This window comes from Arvicola amphibius, chromosome 12 (genome assembly GCF_903992535.2).
Source record: "Arvicola amphibius chromosome 12, mArvAmp1.2, whole genome shotgun sequence".
Taxonomy (NCBI): domain Eukaryota; kingdom Metazoa; phylum Chordata; class Mammalia; order Rodentia; family Cricetidae; genus Arvicola; species Arvicola amphibius.
Genome location: NC_052058.2, coordinates 117,793,801 through 117,802,838, shown reverse-complemented (window position 1 = coordinate 117,802,838; position 9,038 = coordinate 117,793,801). Strand labels below are relative to the sequence as shown.

The 9,038-nt window shown below is 38.8% G+C and overlaps 1 pseudogene; it reads right to left on the bottom strand.

Annotated features, from left to right (window-relative positions):
- Positions 1-201: 201 nt before the first annotated feature.
- LOC119802860 lies at positions 202-824 on the bottom strand (annotated as a pseudogene).
- Between the last annotated feature and the right edge of the window lie 8,214 nt (positions 825-9,038).

Sequence of the window (9,038 nt, the reverse complement as noted above, 5' to 3'; positions counted from 1 at the left end):
GGCTATTGGAAATACAACCAGGACAGGGCTATCTAAAGACACATTCGGTAGTGTGTTAACTGTACAAAAGAAGACACTGTACAGTTTAAAAACAAATCTTACACAGCCTTACATTTCAATTTTTTTTTCTTTAAAAGGAGTGAGTTGTGTTCAGGGGGGCTAAATGCTTTATAGACAAGAAAAAAAACTGCTAGAACCAACTTATTCATCATCATCTTCTTCCTCATCTTCATCTTCCTCTCCTTTCTCCTCCTCCTTATCATCTTCCTCTTCCTTCTTTTTCTTGCTCTTTTCCCCCTTGACCGCCCCCTTCTTCTCTGCATCGGGTTTTCCTTTAGCTCTGTAGGCAGTGATATCCTGTTCGTACTCCTCCTTCAGCTTGGCAGCCGTCTTTTCGTAGGGCTGCTTGTCATCTGCAGCGGTGTTGTTCCACATCTCTCCCAGGTTCTTTGCAGCATCATCAATGGATAAGCCAGGGTGTTCTCCTTTGATTCTGGGGCGATACTCAGAACAGAACAAGAAGGCCGAAGGAGGCCTCTTGGGTGCATTGGGGTCCTTGAACTTCTTTTTGGTCTTCCCTTTGGGGGGATGTAGGTTGTCATTTCTCTTTCATAACGAGCCTTGTCAGCCTTGGCCATGTCTTCAAATTTCCCCTTTTCTTTAGCAGACATGGTCTTCCACTTTTCTAAACACTTCTTGGAGAACTCTGAGAAGTTGACAGAAGCATCCGGGTGCTTCTTCTTGTGTTCCTCCTGGCAAGTTTGCACAAAGAATGCATACGAGGACATTTTGCTTCTCGGTTTCTTAGGATCTCCTTTGCCCATGTTTAGTTGATTTTCATCTGCAAGGCACAGTTCTAAAATACAGTCTTCTTAGCTTATATCTTGCTGTCTAAGTCTTTGCATAAAGTGTTTAGCTATATCTTAAATTTTAATAATTTAGTGAAATGACTTCCTTTATTTTCTGCTTACCAATAATATGCTTGGTAAAGGAAACCCACATTAAAAATATAGTTTTTCTCCAATATTTCAAGAAATTGGGGGTTTTCTCTGAAATATTACTTCGGACATTGAACTAGATGTGGATATAACTGCCTTCAATTAGAGATATAAAAATCAATCGAGAACACTTTGCTTTGACTGCTAATGACATGCAGACTTAAATAAAGAGGGGAATTGCAGGGACAAGTAGTTTGAAGGTAGAAATGGAAAAAAATAGTGGGAGATAAATATAAAATAATATTTATATAAGGAAGGGAGGAGGATACAATACTATAACAATATCTGAAGATCATAAGGAGTCATGCTATTAACTATCTACTTAAAATACCTATAATATATGTAAGCCTTGCATAAATATACACACAAACTCAGACACTAGCACATAGTTGAAATGAAATTTTGTCTGGATTGACAGTACTTCCTTTAATATCAAAAAACATCTAATAAAACCATAAACCATAGGCATTAGAAGCTCTCTTTTGAGTGGTTGGTCATGTAGCCTTTGAATACCCTCTAGGGGTAGAAGGTAAACCCCTATTACTAAAGACATCATACACTTCAGAAATAGGCTGTTTCTCTGAGCTAGACCATACCCTAATGACCCCTCCATGAGAACTAGTTTTCAGAGTATTTTATAAACTTACAGAAGATGAAAGTAACCAACATGTCTACCCAATTATGATGCCTATGAACCAAACAATGACCATCATGACACAGTAACTCGAAAGGCGCCACTGTTGGCAGTAACCAACAGCTCTATAATTAGACTTCTGACCCATTCAACATGATGGAAATAATGTGTGGTATCAGAAACTACCCAATTCTAGTGAAGTCATGGACTTTGGACCAGAACATATAACTGCTCCCTTTAGTTATTTAGCATAATTACAACCAAATTATGAATATATGTCCTTATTCTCATTTATGAGTGTAGTCCTCACCTTTCGTCAATAAAGTTTCTCATTGCAGCACATGGAGACCATTACAGCAAACCATAATCTACTAAAAGGAGAGTTGTAGAGCCCAGTCACAATGGTCACATCTATAAAGCAATTCCTACATCTTAGGCTCAGGGAACATCATGGAAGAGGAGGTAAACAGATTATTGGAGCTAGAGGATCAGGGAGTTTGCTGAAAAATTAAGCCTCCTAGTAAAATCAGAAGTTACACCCATAAAAATAAACCAACAAACGTGACCTGAACAACAGACAGCTAACATGAAAGGGTCAAAGCTCAAAATGCTGACTCAGTCGTATACAACTACAAGCAACTAAGGAATGCTGAGAGCGAAAGAAATGATATTCTGCAGAGAAGAATACACCAGTTGGTCATCTCAATGTTTGAATTTTTATCTCTGTGGAGATCTTAGAACCTATGCTTTCAACATCGTGATCTCATTTCATGTGACAGATGCTCATGCAATCACCATGATCATTGCTGTAGTCCCACTACAGCCTGGGTTCAGGCCCCAGAAATGGGGAAAAGGCATCTGTGCAGAGAAATGTGCTATCCAGCCACCAGTTACGTTCTGCACAAGTGACTGGCCCAAATAGCTCTAGCTGTCTTTATTTATGCATCAGAACATACATGTTTTTCCCTCCTAACAAACAAGTTAAGTTTTTTTTCATCCGCCAATGTTAACATTCGACAAAAATAAATGTCAAAATCTTTTCTCACAAACTTTACATCAAACCTCTTTTGTTGTTTATTTTTTTGTTTTGTTTTTCTTCTCATTTTATTAGTTCTTAGATACTCTTTTTTGTTTTTTTTATTAAAAATTTCTGCCTCCTCCCCGCCTCCCATTTACCTCCCCCTCCCCCCTACACTCCACCTCCCTTTCCTGCCGAAGAGCAGTAAGGGTTCCTTGGCCTGTGGGAAGTCCAAAGTCCTCTCCCTCAATCCAGGTATACGAAGGTGAGCATCCAAACAGGCTAGCCCCACCCAAAGCCTGTATATGTAGTAGGATCAAAATCCAGTGCCATTGTCCTTGGCTTCTCAGCAGCCCTCATTGTCGGCCATGTTCAGGGAGTCCTGGTTTATCACTTGCTTTTTCAGTCCCAGTCCAGCTGCCCTTGGTGAGCTCCGATTAGATCAGACCCACCATCTCAGTGAGTGGATGCACCCCTCGTGGTCCTGACTTTTTGCTCATGATCTCCCTCCTTTTGCTCCTCATCAGGACCTTGAGAGCTCAGTACAGTGCTCTAATGTGGGGCTCTGTCTCTATTTCCATCCATTGCCAGATGAAAGTTATATGATGATATGCAAGATATTCATCAGTATGGCTATAGGATCTGGCCATTTCTGGTTCCCTATCCACAGCTGCCCAAGGAACTAGGTGGGGGCATATCCCTGGACACCTGGGAACCCCTCTAGAATCAAGGCTCTTGCCAACCCTAAAAAGGGTTCCCATAATTAAGATATAAACTTACTTGTTCCAACATCCACCCTTCCTGTATCCCAAACATCCCATTCCTCCAAGCTCTCCCCATCCTCCCCTTCACACTTTTCTCTCCCCATCCGTCCTTACCCCCATCCCACCCTATCCCAAAGTTACCAATTTTTGCCCAGCAATCTTGTCTACTTCCAATATCCAGGAGGATAACTATATGTTTTTCTTTGGATACGCCTTATTTAGCTTCTCTAGGATCACGAATTATAGGCTCTATGTCCTTTATTCATGGCTAGAAACCAATTATGAGTGAGTACATCCCATGTTCATTATTTGGGACTGGGTTACCTCACTCAGGATGGTGTTTTCTATTTCTATCCATTTGCATGCAAAGTTAAAGATGTCATTGTTTTTTACTGCTGAGTAGTACTCTAATATGTATACATTCCACACTTTCTTCATACATTCTTCCACTAAAGGGCATCTAGGTTGTTTCCAGAATCTGGCTATTACAAATAGTGCTGCTATGAACATAGTTCACAAATGCTTTTATAGTATGATTGGGCATCTCTTGGATAGATTCCCAATAGTGGAATTGCTGGGTCCTGGGGTAGGTTGATCCCAAATTTCCTGAAAAACCACCACACTGCTTTCCAAAGTGGTTGCACAAGTTTGCATTCCCACCAGCAATGGATGAATGTACCCCTTACCCCACAGCCTCTCCAGCAAAGGTTATCATTGGTGTTTTTGATTTTAGCCAATCTGACAGGTATAAGATGGCATTTCAAAGTTGTTTTGATTTGCATTTCCCTGATTGCTAAGGAGGTTGAGCATGACCATAAGTGTCTTTTGGCCATTTGAACTTCTTCTATTGAGCATTATCAGTTCAGTTCAGTGCCCCATTTTTTAATTGGGTTAATTAGCATTTTAATGTCTAGTCTCTTGAGTTCCTTATATATTTTAGAGATCAGAACTTTGTCAGTTGCAGGGTTGGTGAAGATCTTTTCCCAGTCAGTAGGCTGCCTTTGTGTCTTAGTGACAATGTCCTTTGCTTTGCAGAAGCTGCTCAGTTTCAGGAGGTCCCATTTATTCAATGTTGTCCTTAATGTCTGTGCAGCTGGGGTTATGCGTAGGAAATGGTCTCCTGTGCCCATTTGTTGTAGAGTACTTCCCACTTTCTCCTCCATCAAGCTCAGTGTGTTCAGATTAATATTGAGGTCTTTAATCCATTTGGACTTGAGTTTTGTGCATGGTGATAGATATGGATCTACTTTCATTCTACTACAGGTTGACATCCAGTTATGCCAGCACCATTTGTTGAAGATGCTTTCTTTCTTCCATTGTGTACTTTTATCTTCGAAAATCAGGTGTTCATAGGTTTGTGGGTTAAGATCCGGGTCTTCTATTCGATTCCATTGGTCAACATCTCTAGCTATGTAATAGAGTTTGAAGTCAGGGATGGTAATGCCTCCAGAAGTTCCGTTAATGTATAAGATTGTTTTGGCTATCCTGGGTTTCTTGTTCTTCCATATAAAGTTGATTATTGTCCTCTTAAGATCTGTGAAGAATTTTGATTGGACCTTGATGGGATTGCATTGAATCTATAGATTGCCTTTGGTAGAATTGCCATTTTTACTATGTTGATCCTGACAATCCAAGAGCAAGGGAGATCCTTCTATTTTCTGGTATCCTCTTCAGTTTCTTTCTTCAAAAACTTAAAGTTCTTGTCAAGTAGATCTTTCACTTCCTTGGTTAGAGTTACCCTAAGATATTTTATTCTATTTGTGGCTACCGTGAAAGGTTATGATTCTCTGATTTCTTTCTCTGCTTCCTTATCCTTTGTATATAGGAGAGCAACTGATTTTTTGGAGTTGATCTTATATTCTGCCATGTTACTAAAGGTGTTTATCAGCTGTAAGAGCTCTTTGGTGGAGTTTTTGGGGTTGCTTATGTACACTATCATGTTATCTGCAAATAACAAAATTTCCAATTTGAATACGCTTGATCCCATTGTGTTGTCTTATTCCTATTGCTAGAACTTCAAGCACTATATTGAAGAGATAAGGAGAGAGTGGACAGCCTTGTCGTGCTCCTGAATTTAGTGGGATGGCCTTGAGTTTCTCTCCATTTAATTTGATGTTAGCTGTCGGCTTGCTGTAAATAGCCTTTATTATATTTAGGAATATATCTTAAGTATATTGCATCCCTAATCTCTCCAATAACTTTATCATAAAGGGTGTTTAATTTTGTCAAATGCTTTTTCAGCATCTAATGTGATGATCATATGTTTTTTTTTTTCCTTCAGTATATTTATATGATGGATTACATTGATAGATTTTCATATGTTGAATCAATCCTGTAGCTCTGGGATGAAGCCTACTTGATCGTAGTGGATAATTTTTCTAATGTGTTCTTGGATTCGGTTTGCCAGTATTTTATTGAGAATTTTTGTATCGATGTTCATGAGTGAGATTGGCCTGTAATTCTCTTTCTTGGTTGAGTCTTTGTGTGGTTTAGGTATCAGGGTAACTGTAGCTTCATAAAAGGAATTTGGCAATGACTCTTCTGTTTCTATATTATGAAATACATTAAGGAGTACATGTATTAGGTCTTCTTGGAAGTTCTGGTAGAATTCTGCATTGAAACCACCTGGTCCAGGGCTTTTTTTTGGTAGGGAGACTTTTGATAACAGTTTCTAATTCTTCTCGACTAATGGGACTATTTAGATTGTTCACCTGGTCCTGGTTTAACTTTGGTATATGGTACTTATCTAAAAAAAGTGTCCATTTCTTTTACATTTTCCAATTTTGTGGCATACAGGCTTTTGTAGTAAGATCTAATGATTCTCTGAATTTCCTCTGTGTCTGTGGTTATGTCCCCCTTTTCATTTCTAATCCTATTGATTTGTTTGTTCTCTCTCTGCTGTTTGATTAGTTTGGATATGGGTTTGTCAATCTGGTTGATTTTCTCCAAGAACCAGCTTTTTGTTTCATTGATTCTTTGGATTGTTTTCTGTGTTTCTATTTTGTTGATTTCCACCCTCAGTTTGATTATTCCAATATTTTGCTCCTCCTAGGTAGTCTTCTTCTTTTTTTTTCCCTAGAGCTTTCAGATGTGTTGTTAAGTCTCCAATGTGTGCTTTCTCCATTTTTTAAAGTGGGCACTTAGTGCTATGAACTTTCCTCTTAGCACTGCTTTCATAGTGTCCCATAGGTTTGATTATGTTTTGCCTTTATTTTCATTAAATTCAAGGAAGACTTTAATTTCTTTCTTTATTTCTTCCTTTATCCAGGTGTGGTTCAGTAGTTGACTGTTCAGTTTCTATGAGTTTGTAGGCTTTCTGGGGGTAGCATTGTTGTTGAATTCTAATTTTAATCCATGGTGATCCGATAAGATGCAGATGGTAACTAATATGTTTTTGTAACTGTGGAAGTTTGCTTTGCTACTGAGTATTTGGTCAGTTTTCGAAAAGGTTCCATGAGCCGCAGAGAAGAAGATATATTCTGTCCTATTTGGGTGGAATGTTCTATAGATGTCTGTTAAGTCCATTTGGTTCATTACCTCCATTAAGTCCCTCACTTCTCTGTTAGGTTTCTGTCTGATTGACCTGTCCATTGGTGAGAGAGGAATGTTTAAGTTTCCCACTATCAGTGTGTATGGTTTGATGACTGCCTTATGTTCTAGCAATGTTTCTTTTACATAAGTGGGTGCTTTTATATTAGGGGCATATATATTCAGGATTGAGACTTCATTCTGTTGGATTTTTCCTGTTATGATTATAAAATGTCCCTTTCCATCTCTTCTGATTGATTTTAGTTTGAAGTCAACTTTGTTAGAAATTAGTATGGCTACACCTGTTTCCTTCTTAGGTCCATTTGCTTGATAAACCTTTTCCCAACCCTTTACTCTGAGGAGATGTCTGTCTATGTGGTTGAGGTGTATTTCTTTTAAACAGTAGAATGTTGGATCCTGTTTTCGTATCCAGTCTCTTAGCCTGTGCCTTTTTATAGGTTAATTGAGTCCATTGATATTAATTGATATTAATGTCCAGTGCTTGTTAACTCCGATCTTCATTTTTTTTTTGGTAGTAGAGAGTGTGTTTTCCTTCTTTGAGATGAAGGGTCGCTAGATGTCTGTGTTATTGTGAGCATTGTTGGACTCCTTGGTTTGTGATTTTCTTTCTATTACTTTTTGTAAAGCTGGATTTGTTGTTACATATTGTTTAAATTTGTTTTTATCTTGGAATATTTTGTTTTCTCCATTTATAGTGAATGAAAGTTTGGCTTGGTATAGTAATCGGCTTGCATCCATAGTCTCTTAGTTTCTGTAAAACATCTATCCAGGCTTTCATGGTTTCCATAGAGAAGTCAGGTGTAAGTCTGATAGGTTTACATTTATACGTTACTTGACCTTTTTCCTTTGCAGCTCTTAATATTCTTTCTTTATTCTGTATGTTTTGTGCTTTGATTATAATATGTAGAGGGAATTTTTTTATCCAGTCTATTTGGTGTTCTGTAAGCTTCTTGAACCTTAACAGGAATATCCCTCTTAGGTTTGGGAAGTTTTCTTCTATAATTTTATTAAATATATTTTCTGGACCATTGAGCTGTATTTCTTCTCCTTCTTCTATGCCTATTATTCTTAGGTTTGGTCTTTTTATTGTGTCCCAGATTTCCTGAATGTTTTGTCATGAGAATTTTTGGATTTGCTGTTTTCTTTGATCAGTGCATTTATTTTCTCTATGGTATTTTCAGAATCTGAGATTCTTTCTTCTATCTCTTGTATTCTGTTGGGTATGCTTGATTCTGTAGTCTCTATTCATTTACGTAGATTTTTCAGATCCAGCAGGCCCTTGACTTGTGTTTTCTTCCTCACCTCCATTTCAGTTTTCAAGTCTTGCACTGTTTCTATTATCTGTTTGAATGTTTTTTCGTGGTTTCCTAGGATATCATTTATGGATTTACTCAATTTTTCAAACTTTTTGTTATTCTTCTCGTCCATTTCTTTAAGGGAGTTTTTCACCTCCTGTTTAAGGGACTCTATTACTTTCATAAAGTCAATTTTTTCTACTTCTTCCTGATTAGGGTGTTCAAGTCCTGCAGTTGTAATTTCGCTAGGTTCTGGTGCTTTCATGTAGTTTTTCAAATTGTTGGAGGAATTCTTGCACTGGCGCCTGCCAGTCTCTTCCTCTGAATAATCCCCTATGGGTCTTCTTTTACAAGTTCAATTCTCCTTGCTGGCCAAGCAGCTCTTAGGCTAAAGGCCTACCTTGCTGCAGGCAGGCTATTGAAACAAAGGACCTCCCACCTGCCTGGTTGCACTCAATACCTGGTCCCAGTGCCCAAACAGACTGAGCTGTTGGATTTTATGGCCCCAAAAATGGGAGGATTAAGGGGGGTTCTGGATGCAACCTGGGAAGGGTTCGGAAGAGAGAGCTAGTATCCAGGGAGAATAGCCCCTGCAGGAAGACCAGGAAGTGTAGGGGGCTTCGGGAATGTCTGTGGTCCTTCTCCTGGTAGCTGCCGTGGTTCAGCACTCACTCACCCCAATGGATGATGGATCATCTGGTAGATAATCAGGTCTCCTTGCTGGCCAGTCAGCTTGCTGACAAAAAAGCACATCAAACCTGTTTAAACCAAAAACACCAT